This window comes from Parasteatoda tepidariorum, chromosome 11, assembly GCF_982258835.1.
Source record: "Parasteatoda tepidariorum strain Cologne lab strain chromosome 11, Ptep-v5.0, whole genome shotgun sequence".
In the NCBI taxonomy this organism is placed as follows: domain Eukaryota; kingdom Metazoa; phylum Arthropoda; class Arachnida; order Araneae; family Theridiidae; genus Parasteatoda; species Parasteatoda tepidariorum.
The window spans coordinates 22923577-22940014 of NC_141765.1; the positions used below are offsets into that span (position 1 = coordinate 22923577).

At 29.6% G+C, this 16438-nt stretch overlaps 1 protein-coding gene across 6 annotated transcripts in view; it reads left to right on the forward strand.

Moving 5' to 3' along the window:
• The window catches only part of LOC107452613 (uncharacterized), a 106614-nt gene that overhangs the window by 36660 nt on the left and 53516 nt on the right, over positions 1-16438 (forward strand). For all 6 annotated transcript variants that reach the window (XM_016069140.4, XM_016069141.4, XM_071187642.2 and 3 more), the window contains exon 2: positions 10596-10747. The gene's annotated coding sequence lies outside the window, so the exon portion shown is untranslated. The remainder of the gene's footprint in view (positions 1-10595; positions 10748-16438) is intronic.

Below are 16438 nucleotides of genomic sequence, written 5' to 3' on the forward strand. Positions count from 1 at the left end.
AACTGCGGAAATTGTTCGTCTGGAAACTTCAAGAAAATTTTCACTAAGTTCCGCTATCTAAAATTTAAATTTTGAGACTTTCGCTAAATCGCGTTAATGAGACGTTTTCGTACGCGTGATTCTTCCACCAATTTAACTTTTTTTTTTTTGATTTCTCGGATTTTTGCAGTTTTTAATATTTTAAACTACGCCGGAATCCGCGAATATCGCGATTAATATTAACTTGATTTTAATATCAAACTTCGATTGTTACACGAAAGTTACAACACATTGTAAATCTTATTCACGCGATTTAAAAATCGTACTTTGCTATTCGTATTCACGTGATTTAAAAATCTAATATCGCAATTTGTAGTTATGCATTTTTAAAATTAATTACGCGTTTTTAAATTCCAATGTTATTCGTATACAAGCGTTTGTAGTATCAAACGTCGATTATCGCATTTATATGTGATTAAAAAGTCGCACACACCGATTCGTATTCACACGATTTGAAAATCTAATATCACGATTATTGTAGGAAGTTTTTTCTTAAATTAGTTGACTAAAATGGTGCGATATTTATCATTGTTTTGAGTAATTTAAATATAAATCTTAGTTCAAAAAATTATATTAAACACTAATAGTTTCTGAATTGATATAGATTGTTAGCGCCGAAAATTTAGGGTGTTTCACTTTGGGTCACCCCTGATATTTTTTTAATATTTATTGATAGAATTTTTTATTTCTAGTATCTTACCACATTTATCAAAATTGTTAGAAGAAATTAATATATAATAAAACTTCATGATTTTAATTTCAAGACTTTTGTTTTTCGAAGGACATGACATGACATGACTTTTTAAAGAATTGAGATTTTGTTAATCTTCAGTCAGTGCCTGTGTGCTAATTATAAAAATGGCTCAAAATGTGAATATAAAATTTTAAATTAAATCTATATGTAGAGTTCAATGCACTTAAATTGTGGTATTCTTGTTTTTCTTGCTAAAAGCACTTCGAAGAAAATTCTTAATTTGAAAAATTTCCTTAGCAATTTGTAATTTTCTCCCGCTATCCTCATAATTTTTCAAAATTTACTAATGTCGGCAAAGATAATAGTTTATACTTATCATAAACATCTAAAAAAAAGCGTTTTGTAATAAAAAAAAATAACATTAATTCCAAATTCAAAGAAAGCCGCTTTGGTGTGCGTAAATTAAAAACTGTTTTTGCTTTTTATTTCCTTTGCCGAAACTAACTTTAATAATAGCTTAAACGAAATTAACTTCAGAATCATTGACCTTTTGTCGCATACACAAAGGTTATTGCTTTATATTCGATTTTTAAAATTTAAAAGAAACATCGCTAAGTTACATAAACGTTGCAGTTGCAGTGTGTAGACTAATCAAGATATGCGGAAATCGCGAGTTATTCATTAATTTTAATGATTTTGCTCTAGGAAGCAAAATGTCGCCACATAGGCGATTTTTAAAAAGTTTTAATTATTTTTTAATTATTTAAGGTTAAAATTTTAGTGGTCGATGATAAGTTAGTAGGTTATGGCGCAGGGCCCATGACCAAAAGGTAGTGAATTCGATCCCAGTCGGTCGACGACTGCAGGTGTTGCAAATGGTGACTGGTGCTCATTAATTCTGTCTTGTCCCGCAGTCTTCCATGTTCCCATCACAAATCAATACTTCTAGGGGTACTGAATTGGAGATTGATCATTTTCTGGTTCAGGACAAAATTACGATCTGTAGATGAATATATGAATGGCTTTGTCCTATAAACGGGCTGTGACGTGTGTGTGGCTGAAGTTGTATTCTTGACCATGTATGGTGCCACTGAAAAACAAGAAACGCACCCTCGGCCTTAAATTCGCTTGGTTTAAAACGTTTACATTCTTTGAAGTGTTACTGTAACATTTTGATTTCGCAAAACTGGTATGTCAGTAGTCTGTTAGAGGAATATATAATATTATCTGATGTCGTTCAAATATTTCGTAAGCACCTTCAAGGGGAAAGAGCTTATGATTAGCTTATATTTTTGTTAACAAGAGGAGAATAGGGGTATGAGTGATGCTTACGTAAGGCTCTAAATCCCCTACGTTTTAAATTAAGTACAAAAATAAATAATTAAATAATCTTGGCTAAACTTTAATTTTAAAATAAAATTTAAATTTGAGGAAAACAATTAAAAAATATTTTATCAAGGTAATTCAAAATGTTACAAAATAAATTTAAACGTAAATTTTGTTTCTAAAATATATCGTTTATTTGAGTATAATCCTAAAATTGTTAAAATTAGATTATTACAATAAATGTCGAAGTTAAAGCATAAAACAGGGGGGTGTTGCGACTTTCTTACATAGCTGAGGAATCCAAAAGTGCCAACATGCTTACGTCTTACGTAATATTTGAACGCGTCTCAAGTGTCAAGTGAAAAAGACAGTAGGAAAGGCTCAAAATTGTAAGAATTAAAGATATGCAAATGAAATTATACAATTGTTGACAATTAGAACAAGGTCGCTTGTAATGCTAGTAAACATCTAAGTTTGAGATAATGACAACAAAATTAAATATTAATGAACAAAATGAAGTAATGTGCTGCTCCTCTTCGATATTCTGAACTTAGGTGTGTCAAGGTCTTATCTCACTTAGCAACTTTTTCATTGTGAAGGAAACACAAATTCGTTATTGCTTCATGGAGAATCAGACTACTGTCCTGATTATTTTTTCTCTAGAATTTGAAATAAGTGGAAGCAGTTGGCCTTGAGCGACATTTGACCAACCAAGCTATAAATCTGAAGAGTTGTTGACAATAAATGATGACATATTTTGATTCATCTCACCAATTGCTTAGTAAATTTATTACATTTCTAAAGTTTTTCTTCCATTATACGAAAAACAACTTCGCATTTTGTGATTTAACATAAAATGGCAAAATATATACTTTTTAATTTTAAAAAATTAATTGATATTGATATGAGCATTCTTTTAAATTATTCGGTAAATAATTTATGTATGAAACAAACAAGCGAAGGCTGCGAAGATTCTTTAAAGGTAACATGCACGTGCAGTTAAGTTTAAATACTACATCTAAACTTGGTGCTTCGAAGATTAATTCTAATATGTACTATAAACACGATACTTGACGCATGGTACTTTAAACATTATTCTAATACTTTAGATTTGGTAATTGAAACTATATTTTAAATACTTTATGAAATATATATGTTATAGTTAAAGTGAAATCCGTTATTGCATAGAATAACTAGGTATTTCATGAAATAACTGGACAAGTCAGTTAAAGTATATAGAATTATTGAATTCTACGATTTAACTAGGTATTCTATAGAATAACGATTATTTGATCTTTAAAGTATGAAATACGGCGCTCGAAAGTTTTTTGTACCGGTTCTAGCTGCTTTTAGTTAGTTTTGAACCTCTTGTAGCTATTATTATTTAAATTAATATTTTCTTACATTTTTGTTTGAAAATGTGTACTCAATGTTTTTATGAAACAACAGTTTTTCGTCCCAGCTTGTTATTTTTTATTTTTTTTTATATTTACAAATAACTATTTCTGCAGTATATTATTATTTCTCCCTTTCGGTTTAACTAATGTTAGCAATATGAGCAGTAATAAATTATATCAAGTGCTTTTTCCTTATTATTTATCAATTGATCATCCGCAATAAGGATCAAAAGTATTTTTCCGAGAGATTTTAACTAGATCAATTAATTAATGAAATTTCTTTGAAATTGTTTATTTTTCACTTAAACTGTCTGTCACTAGTAATTTCATAGAATAACTTAGTAAAGTAGGAAATGTTTCATCTATTATATACTTTAACTTACTTGTCTAGTTATTTCATGATACCTAGTTAATCTGTGAAATAACTGAATTAAACACTTAAACGATGTAACATCCATAGTATAAGTATTCTATAGTATGATGCAGGGCTCGAAAAACAGCCCGTCCTCGACGGTCAAAAATTCCCCGCGGACAACGAATTTCTCGAATCCTACGTCCGCGCGGACGGCCATTTTCCCGTTAATGTTCGTGAAACATTTTCAATTTTTGTTATCTTACAAGAGTCTAGCGCTTCACTTCTAAAATGACCCTCTAATCTAGAAATACAGCAACATACTGCTTATGGTGGAATTGATGTTTTCTCTGTCTGGGAGTACTGAGGGTACTGCAGTACTCCCAGTCTGGGAGTACTGCAGCGCTTGAAAGGGGCTTTTCACAATGAACTTAGAAAAAAACACATTACGTACTAGTTTTAAACAAGTAGCGTTATAAACGCAATTATGAACATCTACCTAAATGGAAAACCCCTTTCAGATTTCTGTGCAGAAACCTCTGTAAATCATTGGCTTGATTGTGGAACTTGCAAACGTCATATTTGATTCATTTAAAAAACGCAGTACCCTCGGATAAATTAACATTCCAGATAACTTGACCTTTGTCATTTAAATTATTTCATAAGAAATACTAGGTAACTAGTAGTAACCTAATATTTCTTTTATTACTGTATAATGTAATCCTAGTATTTGTAATCCTAGTAACTACTAATTCATTGTGCAATTTATATAAATGTTTGTAATAAATGAGAGGAGATTATATTTTTATTTATTTAGAAGCGACGGGTTAGTTTCAAAGGAGAACGAGTATATTGTTGAACAAGCCGTAATCGAAGACGGGTAAAATTTCTGAGTTTTTTCGAGCCCTGGTATGATGTATATATTTAGATTCATGAAGGCAGTGGATTTAGAATACATATTTTAATGAGTGTATAACATTCTGTAGTGCGATATTTTAATTATGTTTAAGTCACTTTATCGATTATCTATTTATTTTTCAGCTAATAAACATTAGTTTCTTGTTGTTGTATTTATACGAAATTAAAGATTCTAATGTTAACCCGAGTTTCTTTAAATCCAGCACCCTTATATGAAAAATACGGTTAAAAAAAAATAATAATTGTATTCAAATATTTTTGTGCTCAAATATTTCTTTTAAACTTGTAGTAAAAGATATATAAACTTTCATTTTTTACATCATTAAACTTAATTGTAATCTGCGAAATGAATTGAAAGCAAAAATGCATGAAAATAATTTTTGACTGTAATGTAATTACAGACTGTGTTGATAATGTTTGACTGTTCGGTCAATGTTACCAAAAAAGCGGGAAAATGAAGTGTTATCAATATATAGTTGGTTCTTAAGAGACCTTTAATTAAATTAAAAAAATTTCCTAAGGATTAAAATGAAATCGAGAAAATTAGCATCAATGCAATAAACGATTTGCTTGCAAACATTGATGTAAGCGACTGTGAGAGACTATGTGTGATTGGTCAGCTTGGCGGAGGAGAAAATAATTCGACGATTTCACTGGATGAGAGTACGAAAGCGTACAGAAAAAGAGTGCGTCATAAAATCTATTGTTATTTACATATGACCATATAATTTTTGGAGAACTTAATGAAATTAAAAATACTAAAACATTCTGAATCGTTTGTCAAAAGAAAAAATTGCCCCCAAATTATCGGAACGAACTTGAATGATAAATGAGTTCGGCCCACAGACTACCATGAGATTGTACCCAATAATTGAGCAGACGGTGGATTTATTGCAAAACAAGCCAGACCCCGATTTTTTTTATTTATTTTTTTTCGAACTCGTTGCGCTATGCTCATAGGCGGGGCTTCGGCGCCTGCTAGTCTAAGAAGCTTAGAGTAGGAGAGGATAAAATTCTTAAATTAGAAATGCTGAGTAGCTTAGGGGTAGTGGGGAGGTCAGGGGGGAAGCAATCTGTCTCACTTCTTACGTTTTGTTGTATGTTGCTCTCTAGCCCAGCTGTTCGTATTTTTTTTTCCTCTTGCGCTCCTGCTATGCGCATTCTCTAAGCCGTTTCTCCCCCTCCCCTTAGTATGAATCCTTTTCCAATTCGCTTTAGTTTTCTCGCATAGCGACCTCGTTGTTAAAGTAAATTGCTTTTCTTTTTTCTTTTCTTTTCTTTTCTTTTTTTTTTTTAAATTGATGCCATTATTTGTGCTCCTCCAGTCAAAACACGCTCTACTCAAATGGAGACTGGAGACCAAAACTTATTTACTTTCCCTTCAAAATACATGGAATATTTTTTATCTAGTGTTTTGAGAAAACTGGAATGTTTACAGTTGGATAAAAACCTAAGCATTATCCTTTAATGTTCTGTTATAGCCAAATAGGATGAAATAAATATAGTATTGACGTAGCTGTGTTAAAAGGTGACCTTCGCGATTTTCTTAAACGCTGCAGTTTTATGTATATTTTTTAAAGCTCTGTCTCTGTATAGACAAAATACGAGAGTTATGTAAATTAATGAATTCATGATAAAGTATACTTTTAATTTTACAGGTGAATCTATTTGCAAAAATAATTTTAAGAACTTTGTATTTGGGGATGTAGCAAGTTATTTAGTTTACGTTTAGCGTTTGAATGTACCAGTTTTCTTTTTATTGTTTTAATAAGTTTATCGAAAGGTCATTGCTATGAAGAACATAATTTTGAATTTTAACTATCGATTTATATTCTGTTACAGATAATTGATACAGATCTGTTACAATTGGATGAAATAAGTATCATACTTTCCGAAGCTAAAAGGTGACCTTCTCGATTACCTAAAATGTTTCCCTATATAACTTAAAAGCTCATGCTTCATATAAACAAAATAAAAATGTTATGTTTTTTAGAAAGTTGCCTTCTTTTGTTTTCTATTTTTTACATTTGAGTTTACTGGTATAGCACTAAAAGTTGTTGTACTTATATAAATATAGTAAGTTAAATTATTTAGTTTACCTTCTGCACTCATAATTTTATTATAAATTTATCAAAATTTGACTTATAGTGAGTTCATAAGTTTACTAAAAGGGATTGCTATGGTAAACTGAAAATAGATATTGATTTTTTTAATGTGTCTTTATTTTTATATAGCATTTAATAATAATTGAGGTAAATCACTTTATAAAAGTTAACAATCATCAAATCAGCTTTAAAAATTATAAAAGTTACTTCTCTTTTAAGCCAATAAACATCATTTTGTACTGGTCAACTCGAAATTTAATGTTAAATGTATTTGTACATTACTTAAAATCACTTTCATGTTTCATAATATCATCATATTTATTAGTTTATTTTGAATAAAACTTGATTAATTATAACTATGATTTAACAATTAAATAAAATATTAAATTGGTCTTATAAAAAAAAATTGCAGCTATTATTCAAATAAAATTTAGAAAGATCAACATGAATATTAAATAATAATGCGTAAAAATTTTTTTTTTCTGCATCAAGCTCTTGTTATTCGTGATTTGTCAGCCACTAATTTAAAATATAAGAGTTCAGTTATCATATATTCATACGGGATTTCTTTTCAGTAAATCATTCAGTTTTTTGAAGAAAATTCTTCCATTCCTTAAAATCACATTTTGTATCTTAAAATTAAATAATTCTATGATAAACATAAACCTCAAAATTGGAAAAAAAATTAACTGAGGTATGTCACAGAAATGCAACGTTGAATTATTCCATTACACCCTAACCTATAATCATGCCATTCCAACTGAATGAATTAACCGTAGCTCTACGATCCATTAAATGCAGACGCGCTGGTGGTCCCACGGACTAGTGATTATTTCATAGTAGTCCAAGGGGGGATTTACTGGTCTCGGACCAATGGGCCACCAATGATTTCGAACTCTTATCAAATGATTTTGCACTTTTTGCTAAATAAATCCAGTTCAGTTTTATTTTTAAAAAATTTATAAAGGTTAATTTTTTCCGCTACACATTTCTCATTTGTGTTTTTGCAATACTTATGCTTTTATTTTTAGCATTAACGACCATTTTATTTCCTGCAGGCTACCCCTTAATTAATTTTTACACATTTACTTTTTTAACGGAACAAATTGCAGATGGAAATGATTGCTTAAAAACTGACTTTTTTCTTCCTCATGATTTGTCAATGTACTCTTCTAATCTTTAATAAAAACGCAACGATCTGGGAGGCTTTTTAGATTGAAAATTCCCCTCTAAGCAGGTGTTCCCATAGTATCTTTCTCATCCTAAGCAAGATACTTGCGCAAGATTTTGCAACGTGCACAAGTTAGGAGAAATAAAGGTCACTGAGACAGTTAGTAGCTTAGAAATGCCAGCCGTTGCCATTATGCAAGTGCTTCAATTGCGGAAACTAGTTTTTTTTTCATTAAAAAGAAGAAAAAAATGAGAGCCCTGCAACTTTCGTGCCCGATAATGTGCTCTTTTTTTTTGATAGAAAGAACACTTTCAGATACTTAACTTGATGAAAATAAGAATTTCTTTTAAAATTACTCTTTTTCATTGTTTTTACTGTAAGGAACGTTGCGAAAATGATTTAATTTAATCTCTGTCCATAAAATATATTCGTTTTATTCTATGCTATGAAACGGAGGTTGTTTTAGCATTTCTATAAGGCGGTAACTGTTAAAACCTCTATATCTACTTTCTATATATTATGTGATGACAATTATTTTGTTGTCAAGTTGCTAATTTTGCGACAGCGTTTACAATTTAATGAAATTTTTTTTTCTATTTTATGATTAAGTTTTAGTATAGTTTCTTCACGAGGAATTTTCCTTGATTATGTAGCAAAAGATTATTAGAAGAAATCTTCTGGCTCTAACAGGTTGCTGTTAAAGTTTTCATAGAATTGCAAATTTTTTTAATAAAAAAAAAAAGAAACACAAATATATTTTTTTGGTTCATTTATTAAGTGTACAAATTATTTGTTGTTTGAAATTTAATAAGACAGATGCAAGATAAAATTTGCAAAGATATGAAGCAAAAGCTTTTGCCAAATAAAATATATTGAGATTCCTTGTATATGGTTATGATACTTAATTTTTACACATTTTTTGACATTTTTTTTATACTTAACTGAACCAACCATATTTTTTTTTCAGTTTATCTTTAAATTTTTAAGAAATTGGAGCTTTATATTTCGATGTTAGTGCATATAGTATTTATAAACGGAATCTAATTTAAAAATACAGTAAGATCTCGATTGTCTGAAATAATTGGGATATGGAAATAAAACTTAGTTATTCATTCCTTTTTCATCGTATAACTCAAAAAAATCAAGATTTTTATCCATTACTGTGCTACGTAGCATTTAATTTTAATATCTTCAAATAGTTATAACTAATTTAAAATGCATCTAATAATAATAATATTAAGAAAGAGGGCCATAAAATTATGAAGTAGTAAAAATTCTCAGTGAGGAAATAAGGACATCGGTCTCATTGTCCTTTTTATGTAACCCATTGTATAATTAATGGTTAGTGAAACCTCGTTAAAAATGCTTTGACCAAACCTCTTAAACCTTGTAAAAGTAGTTTGTATTATTTATAAAGGAAGTAGAGGGTCAATAACGCTTCAAGTCGTGATTTAACATTTTCTTCTTTCTAAGTATTAAATCAGAAGGAATATAATCGGTTATGTTAATATATCTTCGATGTTGGCAATAGATCTCTAATCCGCAGGAAATTCAATGAACGGTGTCATTTTCTGGAATTAACATTTAATATTTTTTTTTTTTTTTTAATATTGAGCTTTATTTATTTAAATAGAGCTAGACAAGTTTTCTAACTAATTTTCATTTTAAATTACAAGATAAGTTAGCTAAGTTTTTTTTCTTCTTTTTTAATACGTTTGACAGAATATGCAATACGTAGAAATGCTATTAAGTTTAATTTAAAAAAAAAAAAAAAAAAAAATTAACATATGATTATGGCTGAAAACTTAATAGTTTCCTTTATTTTTGTTAATTTGAATTCTAATAGATTTTTTTTTTATTGTGCTCTATAGTTATAGAGTATATACGTGAAAATAACCATAAATTAAATAAATAATAATAATAAAAAACCGGTCACTTTTTCCAATCTTTTTTCTTCTTTTTTTAATTTTTATTGCGTTTTGAATTTTCTGATTGTAAAATGTTTAACTAATTTTTGTCACATGTTTTTATTGTTAAATTAACTTTTTATAGCCGTAGATTATTTCTAAGATGATTTTTTTAAAAAAAATATAATCTAAGTAACAACAAAAAAAAAAGTAGAAATTGGCTGTTAAATGAATAGGTCACCGATTTATTAGGTTTGAGGAAAAAGTGGCTACTTAGTTATTGGAGTCTTCCGGGCACTGGCTACTCACTAATAAATTTATATTTTCAGGTCTACCCTAGTTTATGATGTCGATAATAAATAAAGTATTTTGAAAAATTACGAGGTGGAAAAGGAAAGAGTGTTTATTGTTTCACACAAAATGGCTTATGTCAGCGTCTGGTTATTACTGATCATTGAATTGAACTGTTTTACAAGCATATTTGTTTGAAACGCTAATAGAGAAGCAGACGAAATGTTTTTTTTTTTTAATTTTATTTTATATATTATTTTTTAAAATTTTATATTTGTTTTATTTTTTGAACTGTAATGATCTAGTTCTTATTTATATACATATGGGAAAAAAAAGGAAAATTTGTTCGTTTTATTTAAGGCAACAATGAATTAATAATGTTTCTATTTTTTTAGGTTCCATTCAAAGAAATTCTATACGTCCATTAGAAAAAATATATCCAGGAGTCATTTTATTGTGACATGAAACAAAAGCATTGGATTTAAAATCTATTTTATGATGACTAGTCAACAGTAATATTCCAATAGTCAATCCGAATTTTGTGGTGGTAAGTTTTGTTTCAAAACTATTTGTGGAATTTTTTTATTTTATTTTTTACTTACTGTGTGGAAAAATACTAAAATGCGTACTAGCTTAGTTATGTCAAATTCATAAACACATGTGTTGTCATTAAATATAATACTGATCAGTGACGTACAGATGTGTAGAATCCTGGGGAAAAACCTCTCAATTCGATAATACTCACGAAATGAATTTTTTCTAAAACAGAATTAAAAAAAAAAAAATTATTTATAAAAATCTAAACCCATACTTCATGTAAGCGAAAATTAACAATAAAAAATTATTTTCAACGAAATATTCTTAGTTGATGAATGAAAATGAAATTTGTTATAACAGATTTTATTCTTCATGAAATATTTTCCTTCAGCCAAATATTCATCTATTTAAAAGTTTTTTTTCATGATCAAAATAACAGTAACATGAAGTTTTAGTATTCTTAGTTGTCGAGTAAATGTCCATTTTTTGTTCAATGCCCGTGACCGTTGACCCCTTGGCCCTCCTCTCTGCACGCCACGGATATTGATTCATAAAATACATGTTATATATTTATATTTAGTGTTCCGTAATCGCCATCTTTAACCCTGAGATAAAGATTTTTTTTTAAAATATTTTTACTTTTGTAACGAGAAAATACTTGACTCCTAAATTTAACCAATATAAGTAACTTGTTTTGACTTACAAAACTTATTAAGCTTATTCAAAATATACTTTTGGTGGTATTAATCTAAGTAACTGGAATATATTAGCCTGTGGCAGTTTAAGGCTGATTGGAGCGGTTACCAACGGACAGAATCTTGATGAAAAAATTATCTGCTGTAATAATCTGTAGCACCCGCTGCTGTTAGAGAGTTGCTGCTACTGGGTTATTAAGGTTTGTCTGATGATATGCAACAAAAATTTAAACTAAATTCATAAAAAAAGAAGAAACAAAAACTTAACGTTATTCAAAAATGTTTTTACTTCATTAAAGTTAGAATATTTTTTTTTTAAAACTGAACTGAAGAACTGAAAAATAATTGTTGTTTGTCATTGTTTCACAATGAAATTGTGCATCGTTATAAAAAAAGAAAACATGCTATAAACACTTATATTTATAACTATAAGCAAGATGACGGGAATGATTCTTACCCTTGAAATAACCTTCAAATAACCCCACAGGAAGTTAACTTTTCCGCTCATGGAGAAAAACTAGAATTTTTCGATTCATTTCGCCATTGGCGTTTTTTACTGAATTTCTGGTTATGATAATATTGCATCTTACCTCTTAGTAGCAATTCGTAATTAGATTTCTGTAACAATCTTTTACTTAAAAATAATTTCTTGAGTTTATTGTTATGTTCTGTTCCTAGCGCTTGTGTACTATTTATATCGTTTTGTTAAATTGGTCTATAATTGCTAATAATAATTGGACGTTTTAATACCAATTTCAGATTTTAACATGTTTTTTTTTTTTATATAAAAGTGAATAATTAATGACGTTGTAGCTCTCTCAAATATTGAAAAACATTCCGAGAACAATTTCTTTTAATTGTTAGAATTTAATTTAGTATTTATTATTTTATTTTTTTTAAAAAAGCAAGAATTTTAGAATTTGTGAAATAGAGCTTGGTAACGAGCAATATATATATTACGAAATTGGAACTAAAAACCAAACCGTATTTTCCAAGGAGTTATAGCTTTAAAATTATGAATTTAAGCGTTATTTACTGCGTTTTACACAAGAAAAATTTTGCTAAGTCCGTTTACGCGTTAAATGTGAGGGATCCGTAATCGGGTCCAAAATCATCTTAAAATGATTTCATGATAAAACAAAAATGTTTAATCTTAATCCAACTGACACTAAATTGCAATTCAGAGTTAGATTCATCTATCGTTGATTAATTTATTTTTTAACTGATTTTGGTAAGATATTTGCGTTAACGGATTGACCTCGTACTAACTTTTGACAGTCACCGTACGGCTGCCTTTTTTTTTCCCCTACCATATCGTTGAGTAACCATGTTTTCTTTCTTTCATTTTTATCGTGCAATTTGTGTAGAGATGGAAAATAATGCTATTTGTGACACTGACGGATTCTAGTTGCCATTTTTCCTTTAACAATTGGATGTCAAGATTTTTTTTTTTTAACTATTTAATGTCATAGTGTCAAGAATTTCTTTTTACGATCTGTCATGCAAATATTTTTTTTTCTTCACAGTTTAGAGACATCACTACTTTCTGAAATTACTTTAAGAGTGATGAAATATGACAAAATAGGAGTCAGGGAGAACAATGGTTGGTTCATTGTCATTTCAAGGTCAAACTCAAACTATTTTATATTTTGGTTGCCATCTTCTATTCCTCTGTTATTTGAGATTTATACAACTCAGTTATGATTGATGTTGGTTAGAAAATGCTTTTGTGGTATTATTGTTTAGGCTTAAAACACGCCCCTCTCTGTAGAGACTAAAATTTTCTAGAAGTTCGGCCTAGCTGGAAAGAAATGCTTCGTCAAGCCAGTCCTTTAATTATATTTTTTAATTCTTTTCGGTATTGAATTCAATGTAAATCTCTTTTCCTCAAGGTTAAGCCTAGGAATTTGTTCTCTCTTCAAAACAAATTTTTTTAACGGTGGGGTTAAGGATATTATTTACGCTAAAAACATGCCTTTACAGAGACTAAAATTTTTTGGTAATAAAGAAATTTTCAAACTGTCGTCTAGCCAGTTTTAATTTTGTTTTCAGTATTATTGCTGCTGAATATCCGTCCCTCAAGGTCAAAAAATAGTTCCTCTCTATACTTAAAGAAATATTGAATATTAGGCTTTAAACCCGCTTCTGTAGAGGCTAAAATTTTCAAGTAGTTCGGCCCAGTTGTCAGGAAATTTTTTAACTGTCGCCAAGCCAGTCTTTAATTATATTTAATTCTTTTCGGTATTGAATTCATTTGTAAATCTCCTTTCCTCAAGGTTATACGTAGAACTATTTTTTTATTCTCTCTTCAAAACTAATCTTTTTTTTACGGTGGGGTAGGTAATAGGGTGAAGCTCATATTTTCAGGACACCTACTGTTCTTGCTTTAAAAAAATGAAAGAAACGCAAGGAGGGGAAAAAAAATCAAAATAAAAAGAGAAGAAAAAAGTAAGATCGTGATCCTCCTACCAGCTGACTCACTTAAATAAAATCGGTGCGGAACCTGCGCAGACATCCCTTCGTCGCCTCTAAGGCTCGAAGCATGCTTTTCCAATCACGACCTCAGACTATAGAAGACCGGTTTTTGGTAACTCTCTCCACTGATCTGAAACCTGAATTTGTTTTTTTATTTTTTACTTTAATACTTTTTCTGTTGTTGAGAGAACCGGCGGTTTTCCGGCCTGCAGGGGTAATCGCGTTCTGCCATTCGGTGAAAGCAATGCCGTGTTTGGTGTTGCTACGCGCTGCGTGGGAATTGCAGTCTTCCTGTCCAGTTATCATTGCTTGTTGCTCGCGATATTTCTAGTCTCTGCCCTTCCTTTCTGAACATCAGCCCAACCTTTTTTTTTTTCTTCTTCAAAATAGCTGTTGCGGTTTTTTTGGCTGTCAAGAAAGTAAGGGTGGCAATGTCCTTTGATTTCAAAAAATTGGTGCCTAATTGTTTTGTTTGCGTATTTCTCGAGTGAAATTTTAATGAAAAGAAGCAACCAAATATGTTGATCACTCCAATAAGCAGACGTAGTAAATAAATTTGTGATCGGTTTTTGAATTAGCATTATTGAGGAAGTGATGCAAATCTTTTAACAAGCGTTGGAGACTAAGTATGTTATCGTTGCTTTGAAATTGGAAAGATATATTTTTGGGATATTAAAAAGTACTAGTAAAATATATCGAGTACTCTACGTCCAGACAGATGTCAAAATTAGATATATGACAGTTTTAAAAATTAGTTTCTCTCTTTTGGAATTTGATGAAAGATTTGTAACTTTTTTCCTGGAAGTTGCGATTATTATTCTAAATTAGTAGATTGTAATCCACTGCCCGGCTCGGTAATCGTGGCCTTCATGTCCAGTTATCATTGTTAGATGCCCGTTATGTTTCTAGGCTTTGATCTTCACTCCCAAATATGTGATAAAGCTTTTTTTCCCTATTTTTTTTTCTTTTTTAAATAGCAGTTGTTTTCGACAGAAAAGAGGCGGTATTGTCCTGTTATTTTTTAAAAAAAATGTGTACCTTGCTAACCGCTGCTACCACTGACTTGAAATGTTAAACTTTGTTTTTCATTTGTTTTCTAGAGTGACCCTTAAAATATTCAATATTTTTAGATTTTAATGAAAAGAAGCAACCGAAGATCCCAACAAGCAAACGTATTATGCAAATTTGTGATTGATTTTTATTTCTTGATAGTTAAACATTCGAAGTTACACTTATCTGTTTAACATAAATAAGGAAGTGCAAAAATAAGTACGTTCATTAGTCGAATGATTAATAACTCTGATTTAATTTAGTTGTCAGAGGTTAAATTGGTTAAGTAACGCAAATTTTGCAACTACTCTGGATAAGTTATCTTATAGGTGTTATGTTACTTTAGTGATTTAAAATTGGTAAGATAATATATTTTAGGATTGTTTAAAAGAAATGTAGACAAATATATTGATGACTCCACGTCTATCCAGATATCAATAATAAATATCTGATAGGTTTTTAATTAATTATTTTTCCCCTTATCGCTTTTTTTGATGAATGATTTGTGTTGCTTTTTTTCTGAAACTGTTTAACGTTTTTAAGGAATTTGCTGATTATATGAAAATTATCAGAGAAAGATCTGGCTGTGACCCACTTCTATCACAATTTTTTTTTTTTTTTTTTTCATCGTCGGGAAGAGTACGCAGTCTGAGTCTACTTATTGCATCACATCAAAAAATTCTGACGTTTTCGAAAATTAATTGTGCCCTACATTTATTAGAAGCGATGTAGAAATTAAAGCTTAAAGCCATGGTTTATGCACATTTTTTTTATCAGTTACGAACACTTACTGATGTCATCAAAATTCTTCAAACGTCTTTGTTTGTGATGAAGAAAAATATTTAACCTTGCGACATCAGTAAAATTCCTGATTGAACACAGTTTTTTAAGAAATGTCTTTTTGCGCCCTGGTATAAATTCTTTTGCTCCATTTTTTTTTCTCTCTGTTGCTTACCTTATCTATGTATGATTGACATCTACCAGAAAACTTTCTTTTATGGAATATTAGAGGATATACTGTTTTCAGTTTTCTCGTCGATTTTGAAAGTATTAAAGATAATAGAACATCACTTGTCGTTTTGTAAAATAATTAATAAATAAAAATATAAGAAGTATTTTTATTTCTGAAATGTAAGAACTGTATTCTAAAAATTTGGTTAGATTTTTTTTTCTTAATTAAACCAAATAGAGTTATTAGTGTGTTAGGGATAGGCCATATAATTTTGTAAGTCATTTTGCGTTAAGAAATTCTATAGAGTGGCTGTTATTTTCGAGAAACGAATATTCGGTCAACTAACTATTCAACCAACCGGATATTCTGCTTGCTGAATACTAATTACCTATTCGGTATTCGGTCACCGAATAATTTTCTAAGTAACTATTTTTTTTATTTTTTTCCGTGTAAAAACCCCGTTATATATTTCAAACAAACCTATGTTTAAAAGAATTTGAGTTTGATGTATGAAAGAAATAGCCAATCG